The sequence below is a fragment of the Scyliorhinus canicula genome, chromosome 14 (assembly GCF_902713615.1).
Source record: "Scyliorhinus canicula chromosome 14, sScyCan1.1, whole genome shotgun sequence".
Taxonomy (NCBI): domain Eukaryota; kingdom Metazoa; phylum Chordata; class Chondrichthyes; order Carcharhiniformes; family Scyliorhinidae; genus Scyliorhinus; species Scyliorhinus canicula.
In genome coordinates this window covers 96,505,165-96,520,959 of record NC_052159.1, presented here as the reverse complement: position 1 = coordinate 96,520,959, position 15,795 = coordinate 96,505,165, and the positions used below count along the sequence as shown (strand labels likewise).

Sequence of the window (15,795 nt, the reverse complement as noted above, 5' to 3'; positions counted from 1 at the left end):
ACCCTTCTCCATCTCGTCCTGTCAACTCATTCCTCTTCCAGTTCTGGTGTATTTAAGCCTGTCCTAACTGCATCTTTCCATCTGGCTTTAGGCCTTCCACTTCTCCTTCTTCCTGGCAGTCCCATCTCTATCACTGACCTAAAGTAGTAGCATGGATAGAGGATTGGTTAATTAATAGAAAGCAAAGAGTGGGGATTAATGGGTGTTTCTCTGGTTGGCAATCAGTAGCTAGTGGTGTCCCTCAGGGATCCGTGTTGGGCCCACAATTGTTCACAATTTACATAGATGAATTGGAGTTGGGGACCAAGGGCAATGTGTCCAAGTTTGCAGATGATACTAAGATGAGTCGTAAAGCGAAAAGTGCAGAGGATACTGGAAGTCTGTAGAGGGATTTGGATAGGTTATGTGAATGGGCTAGGGTCTGGCAGATGGAATACAATGTTGGCAAATGTGAGGTTATCCATTTTGGTAGGAATAACAGCAAACGGGATTATTATTTAAATGATAAAATATTAAAGCATGCCGCTGTGCAGAGAGACCTGGGTGTGCTAGGGCATGAATCACAGAAAGTTGGTTTACAGGTGCAACAGGCGATTAAGAAGGCAAATGGAATTTTGTCCTTCATTGCTAGAGTGATGGAGTTTAAGATTAGGGAGGTTATGTCGCAATTGTATAAGGTGTTAGTGAGGCCACACCTGGAGTATTGTGTTCAGTTTTGGTCTCCTTACTTGAGAAAGGACATACTGGCACTGGAGGGTGTGCAGAGGAGATTCACTAGGTTAATCCCAGAGCTGAAGGGGTTGGATTATGAGGAGAGGTTGAGTAGACTGGGACTGTACTCGTTGGAATTTAGAAGGATGAGGGGGGATCTTATAGAAACATTTAAAATTATGAAGGGAATAGATAGGATAGATGCGGGCAGGTTGTTTCCACTGGCGGGTGAAAGCAGAACTAGGGGACATAGCCTCAAAATAAGGGGAAGTAGATTTAGGACTGAGTTTAGGAGGAACTTCTTCACCCAAAGGGTTGTGAATCTATGGAATTCCTTGCCCAGTGAAGCAGTTGAGGCTCCTTCATTAAATGTTTTTAAGGTAAAGATAGATAGTTTTTTGAAGAATAAAGGGATTAAGGGTTATGGTGTTCAGGCCGGAAAGTGGAGCTGAGTCCACCAAAGATCAGCCATGATCTCATTGAATGGCGGAGCAGGCTCGAGGGGCCAGATGGCCTACTCCTGCTCCTAGTTCTTATGTTCTTATGTTCTTATCATATGTCTTCTTTCTCGCTCTCTCTGCAACACATGACCATACCATTTTAATCTCTTCTTGGCTACTGTCTTCGATGGTCTCACAATCTTCACTTATTTCCGATGTGCTGGTTCCTGATATTGTCCTTTCACATTACTCCACATATCCATATCCCATTAGAATCCAGTCCATCGCTACTTGATGTTGCTACAGGTCTACACTATATAACAAGGCTATGGCTCACAATGTCTTGTAGATTCTTCCTTTCTGTTTTAATTATATAATCCCATCACATATCACTCCACTGCATTTCCTCTAATTTCTCGATCAGAGGTAATCTGCTGCTAATTTCCATGCATTATTACTGATTCAAAATAATCTTAAAATGATGGATGCTCTGTTCTGCAACTTAAAACAAATAAATTCCAATGTGCAAACTTCACTGGCCAAAGAACAATTAAATTCAAAATTACCCGAGGGCTTTGTTAACTTTATGGCCTTCAAAGCTGTTTGGAAAGTTCCCAAGCTGGCAGCTCAGTTCTGAGCTTTCTTCTTCTCTGGAACTGCAACTTTGATGATTCACTATCATCCTCTTCCCTTTTCCACTCTAGTCTTTTCATTGTTCACTGTATTGTGTATTCATGTTTATTCCTGGTTGGAACAAGGCCACTTTAAGAGCCTGATCAAGTGATTTCATAAGGAAGCCCAACAATTAAGTTTGATCACTAGAATCCATAAAATGTTGGCTGAGACCCAACACAGATTTAGGTTTGAAATTGCCACTAATGTGCAAAAACATGTAATTGCCTTTAATGGAGAATAATCCAATGGAAGAGACACAGGAATGCACAGTAGGATAGAAATGAACTAAGGTTTATTTAGGTACACATAAAATCACTAAGCAAACAACTCCTCTCCCTAAAGGGCCATCCATCATGATCGGCACCCGGGTCAGGGTTTTTATAGAATTTACAATGCAGAAGGAGGCCATTCGGCCAATCGAGTCTGCACTGGCCCTTGGAGAGCACCCCAATTAAGACCACACCTCCACCCTATCCCCATAACCCAGTAACCCCACCCAACCTTTTTTGGACACTAAGGGCAATTTATCATGGCCAATCCACTGAACCTGCACATCTTTGGACTGCGGGAGAAACCCAGAGCACCCGGAAGAAACCCACGCAGACATGGGGAGAACATGCAGACTCCGCACAGACAGTGACCCAAGCCGGGAATCAAACCTGGGACCCTAGAGCTGTGAAGCAACTGTGCTTACCCACTGTGCTGCCATGCTGCCCAAAAGGGCAATGTCAGGAGTGGGATTTAAAACCACACCCCAGAAATCACCATGCTTAAACGGAGGCAAGGAAACACACTCCTTGAGTCTGGCGCCTTGACCACTCGGCCATCCTGACAAGTTATACTGAGAGGTTCCCCCTTGTTAAGGGGAAACCTGTTCCCAATTATCAGGGGAGTTCATACTCTGAGGTAAATGTTGGGAATATTATTGAGCAAACTCTGTGGCCCCCAGCGGGGTTGTAAAACCTTTCCCCACCCTCCCCCAAGTCTGAAGAGACGTCCATGTCCGTTGACTGAGGCGGAGGGCCTCTTGTCCGCTTGGGGAGCAGAAAGGGTCCGGCATCAATGGGGCTGGGCCGGGAGGAGTTTATCGCATCAATGACCTCTGTTTCCGTGAAGCGAGCCGAGGCGAGAGTGGTGGGGCAGGTAAGGTGGTGGCAGTTTGAGGACATTGGGTGGGCCAGTGTCCATGTCGGAGAGAGTGTGTTTGAGTTCTCTGAGGAGGTGTTAGGTGTCTCAGCCTCTTGGATGTTGATGGGCAGAGATGCCGGCGATCAGGGCGCTGATCTGAGCTGCATTCGAGGCAGTGATCTCGGCTGTGACGAAGACCGTGGGCAGTCCTGGACCGGCGCATCTGGAGCCAGCTCTGGAGGTTCCTGCGCGGGACGGCGGTTGAGGTCCAAGTGGCGACTGGCTCCATATCCTTGTACCCAGACCAAATAGGAGACCGGACCAGTTGCGCTAAGTATCACGCTTGGGATCCATGTGAGGCCATCCCCGAAATTTGAATGTAGACGACGTCCCCTGGCTTGAAGTTGTGCAGATGTGAGCGCCGACCAGCATCTGTCCCTGAGTGGTCCAGACGTGCACCAATGTCCAGGAGGACGAAACTGAGGCATGTCATGAGCCGATGTCCCATTAGCCAGTCCGCTAGTGCGACTTCCGTGGTGGCATGAGTGGTTGTCCAGTACCTGTCAAAGAGCCAAGGCAGCTGTAACTCCCAGGATGCGGCAGTTCGCTTCTTCATGGCCAGTTTGAAGATTTGGACCACCTGCTCGGACAACCCGTTCAACGCCAGGTGATACGGGACAGTCCACACATGTTGGACGCCGTTTGAGACCATGAACAACTCAAACTCCCTGCTAGTGAAAGCCGCGCCGTTATCGGACACGAACACTTTGGAGATACCATGGGTACTGAACGTGTGCCTGAGTTGGTCCATGGTCGCCTTTGTGGTTATGGTCTGCACCTTGTGATTTCAAGTCACTTCCAGTGGGTGTCCACCTTGACAAGGAACGTCACTCCCTGGAATGGGCTGGAGAAGTCTATGTGGACGCGGGACCTTGGTTTCCCAGCCCACTCCCAAGGGTGTATCGGAGCAGCAGGTGGGCCTCCTGATTCTCTGATTCAATGGCAGGGTCACAGTGCTGGGCCATCTTCTTGATATTGGAGTCTATCATGGGCCACCAAACGTAGCTGTGGGCAACCATCTTCATCTTGGACATCCGTGGATGTCCATTGTGGAGGTCCTGCATGATCACACTCTGGGATGACTACCCTAGTCACCGCAACAAGATGCCATCCTCCATACTAAGCTCCAGTAGCTTCTTTGTATAAGTCTGAAGGTCATCGGGCAGGGCTCTGTGTTGGGCTCCGTACTGGACAATGTGCTGGACCCAGGATAGCCGTTGATCCGCCTGGGTCCACTTTTTGATGCCATGATCGGTAGAGAGCCCATGAAGTGGAAGGCTGCTATGACTTCCATGGCAGAGGCAGGCACTGGCGGCCTTGTGGAGAGGTGCAGGCGGCTCAATGTGTTGGCATGCTGCATCCGTGTACCCGGGCGGTGTTCCAAAGTGTGCTCATAAGCCGCCAGGAGTAACCGCCACTGCTGAATCCTGGTGAATGCGATCGGGGTAATCAGACAATCCTCCTTGAACAGCTGAGCAGGGGCTTGTGGTCCCTATAGACTGTGAGTGCATGGCCGTAGATGTACAGGTGGGACTTCCTCATGGTAAACACGACAGCCAGGCCCTCCTTCTCAATCTGTGCATAGTTATGCTCGGCGTTGGCAAGTGTGCGACACGCGAAAGCGATCGGCCGCTCCAACCCGTCAGACATCCGTTATGCGAGAATGGCCCCCACGCCCCCAGGGAAAGCGTTGCATGTGAGGAGAAGTGGTTTTTCAGGCTCGGAATGTGTGAGCAGCTTGTCGAAGGGGAACCGTCACTTGACCTCTTGGTACGTCGTCTGGTGGGGGGGGGCCCCATTCCTCCTGGTGTCCTTTCTTCTACAATTGGTAGAGCAGGTTGAGCAGCATGGCTAAGTTGGGGATGAATTTTCCTCAGTAATTGTTCAGCCCTAAGAAAGAGTAGAACTCAGTCTGACCTTGTGGTATGGGACTAATGGGAGCCAGTCATATGGCCTGCACCTTGGGCTGGATTCTCCGTTCCTGAGGCTAACTGCTGGCGAGAAAGGAGAATCCGCGGGAGTTTCACGACAGGAAAATCAGCGAGAACCCCTGACTGATTCTGGTACCGGTGAGGGGCTAGCACCGGGGACGCGGGACACGCCTGCGGATCAGGCCAAAAACGTCCGGAGATTCGCCGAGTCCCGGGCTGCGCATGAGCAGGGCTGACGACCTGCACCAGTCGTGCCAGAAAACATGGCAACCGTCATGCTTGAACCCTAACCTGCCAACCACGATCCCACAGCCTAACACCTGTACACCCCCCACCACTCCCCCACCCCTAGCAGAAGCTCCCCTGGCCAGCAGCCCAGATACCGGATCTGTGTGCAGCGCTGCACATTGTCCGCAGGAGTCACGTGAGGTTCCCAACCGCTGGGACCATACGTGGCCCATGCCATCGGGAACTCAGCCCATCGTGGGGGGAGCATTGTGGGTAGGCTGGACGATGACGTGCCAATGGCATTGCAAAGTCGCACGACGCACATCCCGATGACACCAATTTGGAGGGGGCGGAGCATGGCGAACCGGAGTCAAACCGCCGCCTGTCCCCGATTCCGGTGTCTGAATCCATTCTCCGCCCGATCAGCGATCACGATTTCGGTGTCGGGCTACAGAGATTCCAGCCCCTTGTCTTTGACTGGGTGAAGATCGTGCCTGTCTACCCGATATCCCAAATAGATGACCTCATGGGCGTTAAAATTGCACTTCTCCATCAGAGGGCGTCTGCCAGATTCTCCAAATGCTCCTTGTCCGAGGCCCAGGTGTATAGGATGCCTTCCCGGTATACAGCCATCCTGGGTAATTCCCATAGGATGTTTTCCATCACATGCAGGCCGACAAAATTCTGAATAGCAACCGTGTGTATTTGTGCAACCCTCTGTGGGTGTTGATGGTGATGAACCTCCGGGAGCCCAGATCCAGGACCAGCTGCAGATATGCATAGCTCATTTTGAGTTTGTGATCATTTTTCCCGTGCTGAGCTTGGCGTGCAGATCCTCGATGCGAGAGACCGAGAAATGGTCAAGTCGAGAATTTTGTCCACACTCCTTCCGGGCCATAGGGGTATGTGCAGCAAACACGTTCCAATCCAATTTTAGATGGCGCAGCCAATTGCGGCCCAGCAAGCATGCTGACTGGTTCGCATACGTCATGGTCACATGGGTGGTGCCTTCAATGATCAAGCCCCCCCCCCCCCCCGTATATGTAGCCAACCGGGCATCCATGTCCCAAAGTTCCAATGGCTGGAGGCCGGACTGGATCATGGTGAACGTCCGGTAGCTGATGGCCGCTCTGGTGTTGAGTTCCATGTCAATGGGATGCCCATTTACCTTTAGTGCAATTCAGTTTTCTCTGGCCCTGGGGTTATACCGCTGGTTGCGTCTTTCTAGTCCTCAACATAATATGATTGACCTCATTGGAGGGGGGGGGGGCTACTAACTCCTGGGGAGATGGTGAGGAATGGTGCCTTCACAGGCCTGCCTGGTTACCACCTGGCCTGCTGCCTGTGGCCGCCATCTTGGTACTTCGGCTCAGGAAAGTCGCCCCAGTCACCCCTGCATGTGTCTGGCGACGATCTCAGTTTCTGTGGTGAGTGCCACATTGTGGAGCCTCAGGTCTTTTGAGCCAGGTCACGGCTGGTCGGCGGTCGCTCTGATGACTGAGGTTCTAGACAGTCAGGCCCTGAAGCTTTGGACCCCGCATTCTGCGCTCTCCCGGGAAATTGCGATGTTGGAGGTTTAAGTGGGCCTCTGTAAGGAATTTCCTCTGGGTGTCGGCATCTCGGACTCAACACACGAAACGGTCCCTCAGTGATTCGGACAATGCGGCCCCAAACTCACAAGAGGTGGCAAGCTTCCTCAAGCGCGCCAAAAAGGTCACCATTGGATTCCCCTTGGGCCTGCGAGGCCATGTGGAAACACAACTGATGGACCATTATTGGGGGCTGCGGGTTCAGATGTGCCTTAGCCAGGGCTACCAACACGGCAAAGAACCTGGAGTCTAGCCTGCCCAGGTGGGTGAAGCTTTTGATTAGCGCACAGGTCGGTCCCCCAACTGTGGTCAGTAGGATAACGGTTTGTCGCTTATCCCCCACAGGGGCATTAAACCAAAATAAATACTGTACCCGCTCATTGGATTGACAGTATAATGCGCAATGGCTCCGGCAGCTCCACTTCATCCTCATTGCCAGCGTAGAATCCAACGGAAGAGGAGTGCATGGTAGGATAGAAATTAACTGAGGTTTATTTGAGGACATAAGATTACTAAGCAAACAACTCCTCTCCCCTTCATGACCTGCAGCTAGGTCAGGGCTTTTACACTGAGAGGTTCCCCCTTGTTAAGGGGAAACCCCGCCCCCAATTACCGGGGGAGTTCGGACTCTGAGGTAAATGCGGGGAATCTAATTGAGCAATGTCCGTGGCCCCCGAGGCTGGGAAGTATGAAAGAGATTTCAGTCAAGTTAAACATTAAGGACAAAAGCCAAGCAAGATGTTTAAAGGCAAAGCCAGTGTCATTTGCCTTCAGACCTAAGGTGGAGGCAGAGTTAGAGAGGTTGTTCAAGATGTAAGTGATTGGGCCGATAGTACCCGTAATGAAGAATGTCTGACAATCATGACAAACAAGAGGTTTTTCAGATATAAAATACTTCCATTTGGAATCACGTTCGCACCTGCGTTGTTCCAACATACCAAGGATTAAATTCCAAGAGGACGAGAAGAAGTACACTGCTAATTAGAGAATACCTTAGTTACTGGATAGAATGGAGAAAAGCATCTTCAAAATTTAGATGCTACACTTGAGAGACTCGAAGATAATCTGGATTCTGCAGATTTACATCTCAGTGGAGCTCCCAAAAATGTCCTCAGCGCCGCATGGGCCGATTAAATCCAGCACATTGTATTCTTTGCTGGGCTGCTTCTTGGTATCAACATAATAAAAACAGGTTACGATCAGAACCATAAAAGCAGAGGGTAAATTATGGCCATTAACACATTGCTGTTTCTGAGAGCTTTCTGCATGTGAATGGAAGGCTGCGTTTCCTAGATTATAACAGTAACTATACTTTAAAGGGACTTCATTGACTCTTCAGTTCTTGAGGTGTCCAGAGATCATGGAAGGCACTATATAAATGTAAATCTCTTTATTTTCACCTGAATGTCATTACAAACCTGTTTCAGCTCCTCGACTCAGAGGGCGAGATATTCTGTGCATGTTTTGCAGTGGCAGAGGCGGCCCGCTATTGGCCCGCTAATGATCTTCTGGTCCCACACTTGTCAATGGGGTTTCACGTTGAATGCACCCCTCGCTGCTGAGAAACCCACGGCGGGAGTACGCCATCGATGGGACTGGAAAATCCAGTTCGATACTCTAAATTTTTATTAAAAAGTGAATAGTTTAAACAAACATACAGACTGACCGTCAGTAGCTTTTTAAAGGACACGAGCAAAGAGGGAAATGGTCAGCTGCATCGCTTTGTGGGCAGGAAATAAAGGGGTAAATTTGCTTAACATTTGGAAGCTGAATGAAGACAACAGAAACCTAGACAAAATATTTGAAAAGTTCAGCACATTCTTCCAGCCAAAATCAAATCATTGGATTGACCAAAATGAGTTTCAAGGTCTGAGGCAGGAGTCAGGTGAGCCTGTTGACAATTTCCTAACAAGGTTAAAACATGTAGCCAGAAAATGTAAATTTAAGGACACAGATGAAAGATGACTAGATCAGATATGCCTTTTGTGGTGCACCTTTAAGGGGATGTTGTTATTTGTCTATATACATTATGAGAGACAAAATGAAGCCATGCATCATGTGATTCAGACTCCATTTAAGTTAGCTATGAGGAAGAAAACAGTTTAGACATGTATCTGAGTCCTCCAACTTTGTAATACTGCTAGCAACTTCTCAAGTCGTTATTAATTTAACCCACGTCTTTGCGTGTTCGACACGATCAATGCTTTGATTTTTTTTGTCAGTTAGCACAAAAGAAGGAAACACAATGCCCCCCACCCTGAAGTTCAAGATGATTTGATTGGAAAATACATGCTCACAATTTCATAGGCTGTATACATTGCCACAACATCTAAAGTAGACAGATGAAGATGCTGACTAGATTTCAGTTAAAGCAGCATGGTTGAGACAGTGTGAAACAGCGATAAAATAATTGACACCAGTCAGAGAGAAATATGTGCAAGAGATGTGGGTGATCACATGCGCTTATAGACAGAAGGGAAGGTCCCGCATATGGATGAAACAGCAGAGCTTGTTGGAAGCCCAATCACTGGGAAAAGATGTGCAGAAGGAAAAAAAGATGGTTATCAGAGACAGAGCAGCAGAATAAATGAGAAGCAAAAAGAACCAGTGCATTAACACCTTGGAAGATGGTGATGCATTTGAGGACACAGTCAGCATGGGAACCATACAACTGGGAGGACGGCTGGCTGCAACATTTCCCAGAGAAAAAAATTTCACACAGCTAATCAGATCAGGATGATGGTGAGAAATAAATACACAGCAATAAATCTGAAGCTCGCGACCAGGACACAGTGTAACATCAAGATAAAAGCAAATGACTGTGGCTGCTGGAATCTGAAACAAAAACAGAAAATGCTGGACAATCTCAGCAGGGCTGACAGCATCTGTGGAAAGAATGTTCTGTCCATAGGGTAACATCATCCTGCTCACGCTATACCAGAAGATCTTTCCTGAAACGTTGGAGACAAATGGTTAGCGATAGAAAGGAATTCTGATACCAAGCACATTTGGCTAACAGCTTATGGGGAAGTTTATATTTGACAGTTCGGAACAACCCAAATCAAAGCAATGCAGAAAGGACAATCTATTAACTGTATGTTCTACGTCACTGAAACTACACTGCTCAAATTTGGCAAGAATTTCAGGTAGAAACCACACATGCCTAGAAATCGCAGAACTTCTCTACTTATGAATGGTGTTGTAAACTCTCCAATAGCTTCTGTTTTCAGATTTTGTGGGGCCATCTGACCATATCCAATTGTATGGCCTAAGAATGTTAGTTAAGCTTTCGTAAATTCACTTTTAGCCAAATTTACCATCAATCCAGCCTCCTGTAGTCGATCAAATATTTATTTCAAATGTTCCAAATGCTCCTTCCATGTTTGACTAAACACCACCAAATTATCAATGTACACTGTGTGGTAGTCACCACTAGTAGTATATTACATGTATTATGGCACTGCCCGTATAGTAGAGGTACATGGGTAAATCCCTGCCTGCTGGCTCCGCCCAGTTGGCAGCGTATAAATGTGTGTGCTCTCCGGTGCTGCAGCCATCCTGGTTCCAGCTACAGGAGGCACCACATCTTGCTCAATAAAGCCTCGATTATTCCACTACTCTCGTCTTTGTGGTAATTGATAGTGCATCACACTGCACAATTGTTTAGAAATGACCTTGTTGGGTAATCTTTAGAATGTTGCTGGCACATTCTTCATTCTAAATGGCATGACTTTAAACTGATATGAAAAATTACCTCAGGGATTGTGGCCTTCTTTTCAGGTGCGGAGCAGAACGGAGCCAGCCGAGAGCAGTCTGGGAAAGGTAGGTGAGGTATAAAAACCTACCTCGGGGATTGTGGCCTTCTTTTCAGGTGCGGAGCTGAGCGGAGCGAGCCAAGAGCATTCTGGGTAAGGTAGGTGAGGCATTACAATCAGGGACCCTCAGAGGGCATTGCGGCGGGGGGGGGGGGGGGGGGGGGGGGGGGTGAACTGAAAAGAGACATCACAGGAAGGCTATGATCTGATTAGCTAAGAGGGAATCTGCTAAATTTGAATCTGTCTGTTAAATTTGAATCTGTGTTCTGTTAAATTTGAATCTGTGTTAAATTACTGGTTACAAATTTCTGGTTAGTCAATAAATAATTAATTAAGTCGAGCTGGAAATGTGGTTTAGAGGTGTGCAATACTTCATTTGCCAGACGTGGGAGATCCGTGATGCCGAAGGCGTTCTGGACAACTACATCTGCAAGAATTGCACCCAATTGCAGCTCCTCACCCGCTGCATAGATCGGTTGGAGTGGCAGTTGGATGCACGTAGATGCATACAGCCGGTGGTGAGCGTCATAGATAGGAGTTGTAGAGACATGGTCACACCCAAAGAGCAGGCAGATAGATGGGTGACCACTAGAAGGGGTAGGCAGTCAGTGCAGGAATCCCCTGTGGCTGTCACTCTTGGTAACAGGTATACCGTTTGCATATTGTTGTGGGGAGGGCCTATCAGGAGAAAACAGATAAAGTGGCATCACAACTGACTCTTTTGCTCAGCAGGGGAGGGCAAAGTGCAGGAGAACGATAGTTATAGGGGACTCTGAAGTTCATTTTGATCGTCTGCACTCTCCCCACCAGAGAGAGTGGGAGTGTGTTCCATCTCTACAGATCCTTTTCAGAAGCGGCACGGTATCACAGTGGTTAGCACTGTTGCTTCACAGATCCAGGATCCCGGGTTCGATTTCCACTTGGGTCACTCTCTAATAATAATAATCTTTATTGTCACAAGTGGGCATGCATTAACACTGCAATCAAGTTACTGTGAAAATCCTATAGTGCGGGGTCTGCACGTTCTCCCTGTGTCTGCGTGGGTTTCCTCCGGGTGCTCTGGTTTCCTCCCGCCAGTCCTGAAAGACGTGCTTGTAAGCTGAATTGGACACTCGGTATTCACCCTCTGTGTACCCGAACAGGCAACAGAGTGTGGAGACTAGGGGCTTTTCACAGTAACGTCATTGAAGTGTTAATGTAAGCCTACTGCTGACAATAATAAAGATTGTTGTTAAGTTATAACTTCCTCTGTCAGACTGGTCAGGTTCCATTTGTCGAATTTGCAGAATTTGTGTCGGGCCTGTCAGCGCCGGCCCTAGGGTTGCTGGCGCCCCGGGCAAGCTGAACTTCGGCGCCCTTGGGGGAGGGGGGGGGCGAGAGGGGGGGCGGGGCCGAGGGGGGGCGGGGCCGAGGGGGCGCGAGGGGGGGGGCGGGGCCGAGAGGGGGGGCCGAGAGGGGAGCGGGACCGAGAGGGGGGCGGGGCCGAGGGGGGGCGGACCCGGGGGGGGGGGCGGACCCGGGGGGCGGACCCGAGGGGAGGGCGGGGGGAGCGGACCCGAGGGGGGTGCGGGGCGGGGGGGGCGGACCCGAGGGGGGGGCGAGGTGGGCGGACCCGAGGGGGGGGGGGCGGGGCGGGCGGACCCGAGGGGGGGGCGGTGGGACGGACCCGAGGCGGGGGGGGGGAGTGGACCGAGCGGGGGGGCGGACCGAGGGGACGGACCGGGGGGGTCCGCCCTGGGGGAGTGCGGCCACACTGGGGGAGTGCGGCCACCGCGCATGCGCTGGTTGGCGCCGGCCCAACTGCGCATGCGCAGGACCGAGTCTGCCCGAGTTGCCGGTGCCTTGAGCCGGCCCTGGGGCCTGTTTAAATGGCAGACCCACCACCTCTGCCCTCATCCTTGCAGGTTCACCGGGAAGATCTCGCTTTTGATCATGTTGAGTTTGGAGACCGAGAAGGCTCCGAACACTTTCAGGAGCGCGATGATTCCTTCCATACTGCTTTGTGGGTCCGATGTAGAGGAGCAAGTCATTCACGTAGAGTGAGACGCGATGCTCTCTGCCTCTTCTTCAGATCCCCTTCCAGTTCTTTGCTGTTCTGAGCGCAAGAGCTGGTGGTTCGATTGCCGGGGTGAACAGCAGCGAGGATGGCAGGCATCCCTGCCTCATGCCCCTGTGCAGCTGGAAGTATATAGAGCTGGTGGTATTTGTCCATATGCTCGCCACAGGGGTATTTGTTGCTCTATTTATTTATCTCGGTGAACCATAAGCCTTTCCCTTATATTGATCAAATGACTACACAACCAGTTAGTTAGTTCAAAAGATGGCTGATTTACATACACAAGAGTTATCTCACCATGCAAACACAATGGGCGGGATTCCCCGACCCCCGCCGGGTTGGAGAATCGCTGGGGGCGGTGTGAATCCTGCCCCCATCAGCTGCCGAATTCACCGGCACCGAGAATTTGGCAGGGGCGGGAATCCCGCTGCGCCGGTTGGCGGCCGCTGGCAGCGGCCCCCCTGCCGATTTTCCGACCCACGATGGGCCGAGTGGCTGATGTTTTCAGCCAGTCCCGCCGACGTATATTACACAAGGTATTTGCCAGTGGGACCTCGCTGTGCGGGCAGCCTCTGGGGTCCTCAGGAGGGGTGCGGGGGGATCTGGCCCCGGCACGTGCCCCCACGTTGGCCTGGCCCGCGATCAGGGCCCACCAAGCCGCAGGCGGGCCTGTGCTGTGGGGGCACTCTATTCTTCCGCATCGGCCGCTGTGGTCCTCCGCAATGGCCAACGTGGAGAAGAACCCACCTTGCGCATGTGCTGGGATGATGCCAGCATACGCTTGTGCCCCTGGGCATGCGCCAACTCGCACCGGCCAGCGGAGGCCCTTTGGCGCCGGTTGGCATTGCGCCAAGCCCCTTCCCTGCCAACCGGCGTGGCGCTAACCACTCCGGCGCCGGCCTAGCCCCTGAAGGTGCGGAGGATTCCGTACCTTTGGGGCGGCCCAACGCCGGAGTGGTTCACGCCACTCCTTCGCACCGGAATTGCCCGCCCCGCTGATTCCCGCAGAATCCCGCCCAATATCTACCACGCGTTAAATTACACCTATCAGCCACAATAACCTATACTTAACTTCAGGGTGACCGGCACTGTGCAAATGGATAAAGGCCTTTATCTGGATTTCACTTTGCTGGCTCGAAGAAAGTGGCTCTGTCTCTGCTGGGCTCATCTGTCAGGTAGTGATCGTTGGTCTTGAACTTAGCTGGCTGTTCCTGCTACGATTGGATTGGCACAGTCCGGATCCAAGAGAGACAGAACACATGGCTGTGCTCTCTTTTCTCCCTCTGGGATTCCGCACTCTTTAGGGCAGTCCTTAACCTTGGACCTAATACTTCGACAGGGATCGGATCACTCTCTTCGATTTCGGCCAATAAAGAGGCAGGTGCCTTAGTAGCTGGGCGGGTCCTTAGTGGTCATTGACCTTGGTAGTTTTGCTTTCTGAGTAAGGGAATGGCGCCGATCAGTCTGCGGCTGTACCGGTTGCTTGATTGGAGTTCTATTGTCCTGGGAAAATCAACTCAAGCCACTCTGCTTGATATGTGGGTAGCCACTGGAAAGTGGTGGACTTCTTCACCAGATGCTGAGAGCCGTGGTGTGTGACGCGAGGTTGGGAATGAGCTACCCACAAAAATTCACCATACCCAGGAAGCGGAGGACCGCCTTTTTGTCTTCTGGGGTCTTCATTGTGTTGATGGCCTGGACTTTGTCCGAGTCTGGTTGCACGCCCTCCTGGGATATCTGATCACCCAGAAACTTGATTGATGACATACCAAAGGAGTGTTTGGTTTTGTTTAACTTCAGGCCGTTGGCATGTATGCGTCTGAAGACTTGTTGCAGATGAGAAATATGTTCCTCCGGGGTCGTGGACCAGATAATGACGTCATCAACATAAACCCGCAAACCCTCAATGCCCTCTAGCATTTGTTCCTTTATTCTATGAAAGATTTCAGAGCCCAAAACGATACCAAACGGCATGCGGTTGTAACAATACCTTCCGAAAGGTGTATTAAACATGCAGAGCTCCCAGGGGGGCGGTATGTCATGGTCAGCGGGGCCCTGGATGGGGCGCCGGTAGTCCTAGTCAACGTGTACGCGCCCAACTGGGACGACACGAGCTTCAACAAAAAGACCATGGCATAAATCCCGGACATAGCGACGCATCGATTAATCGTGGGGGGGGGGGACTTCAACTGTGTACAGGATCCAAAGACGGACAGATCAAACCCCAAAACGGGGAAAACCTCAAGCATGGCAAGGGAACTCGGTCACTTTATGGAGCAGATGGGAGCTGTGGACCCCTGGAGGTTTGCCCACCTGGGGGAGAAAGAATTCTCCTTCTTCTCCCCAGTACACAACGTATACACCAGAATTGACTTCTTTGTGGTGGGGAAAACGGTGCTTCCAGGGATAGACAAAGTGGAATACTCCGCAATTGTGATATCAGACCACGCCCCACACTACATGGACGTGCGGCTGGAGACGGGAAGGGCCCAGCGCCCCACATGGAGGTTGGACGGTGCCTTACTAGCTGACAAGGCCTTCAGCGAAAGGATAGCGCGGGCCATAGCGGAGTACACAGAGAACAACCAAAACGGGGAGGTATCATCCTCCATGTTCTGGGAAGCGCTTAAGGACGTACTAAGAGGGGAAATCATTGCCTTCAAAGCGCAAAGAGATAGGGAGGAAAGGGTGGCTAGGCAGAAGCTGGTCGACTCCATACTGGAGGTAGACCGTAAATACTCCGAGGCCCCGACCGTAGAGCTCCTGGAGGAGAGAAAAGAATTACAAAGGAACTTTGACCTGCTCTCCACCAGGAAAGCAGTACACCAACTCCGCCAGGCGCGCGGGACCCTGTACGAACACGGAGACAAAGCCAGCCGCCTGTTGGCACACCAGCTGAGAAAGCAGGCAGCCACCAGAGAAATTGCGCAAATCAGGGGTACCAGAGGCACGTTGGAAACAGAACCAGAGAGGATTAACAAAACCTTGAAGGCCTTCTACCAAGAGCTGTACACCTCAGAGCCCCCAACGGGGAAGGCTGGGATGGACCAGTTCCTTGATGGACTGGACATACCAGTCATGGGGGAGGGCAGAAAACGGGACCTGGAAGCACCACTAGCACTGGGAGAGATCATGGACAGTATCAGCTCCATGCAGACGGGG

At 50.8% G+C, this 15,795-nt stretch overlaps 1 non-coding gene across 1 annotated transcript; it reads right to left on the bottom strand.

Annotated features, from left to right (window-relative positions):
• Nucleotides 1–2,552: 2,552 nt before the first annotated feature.
• trnal-caa lies at nt 2,553–2,659 on the bottom strand. The gene is made up of 2 exons: nt 2,623–2,659; nt 2,553–2,586 (listed from the first exon to the last, which is right to left on the bottom strand). It is a non-coding gene; the product is annotated as a tRNA-Leu (tRNA).
• Nucleotides 2,660–15,795: the final 13,136 nt, after the last annotated feature.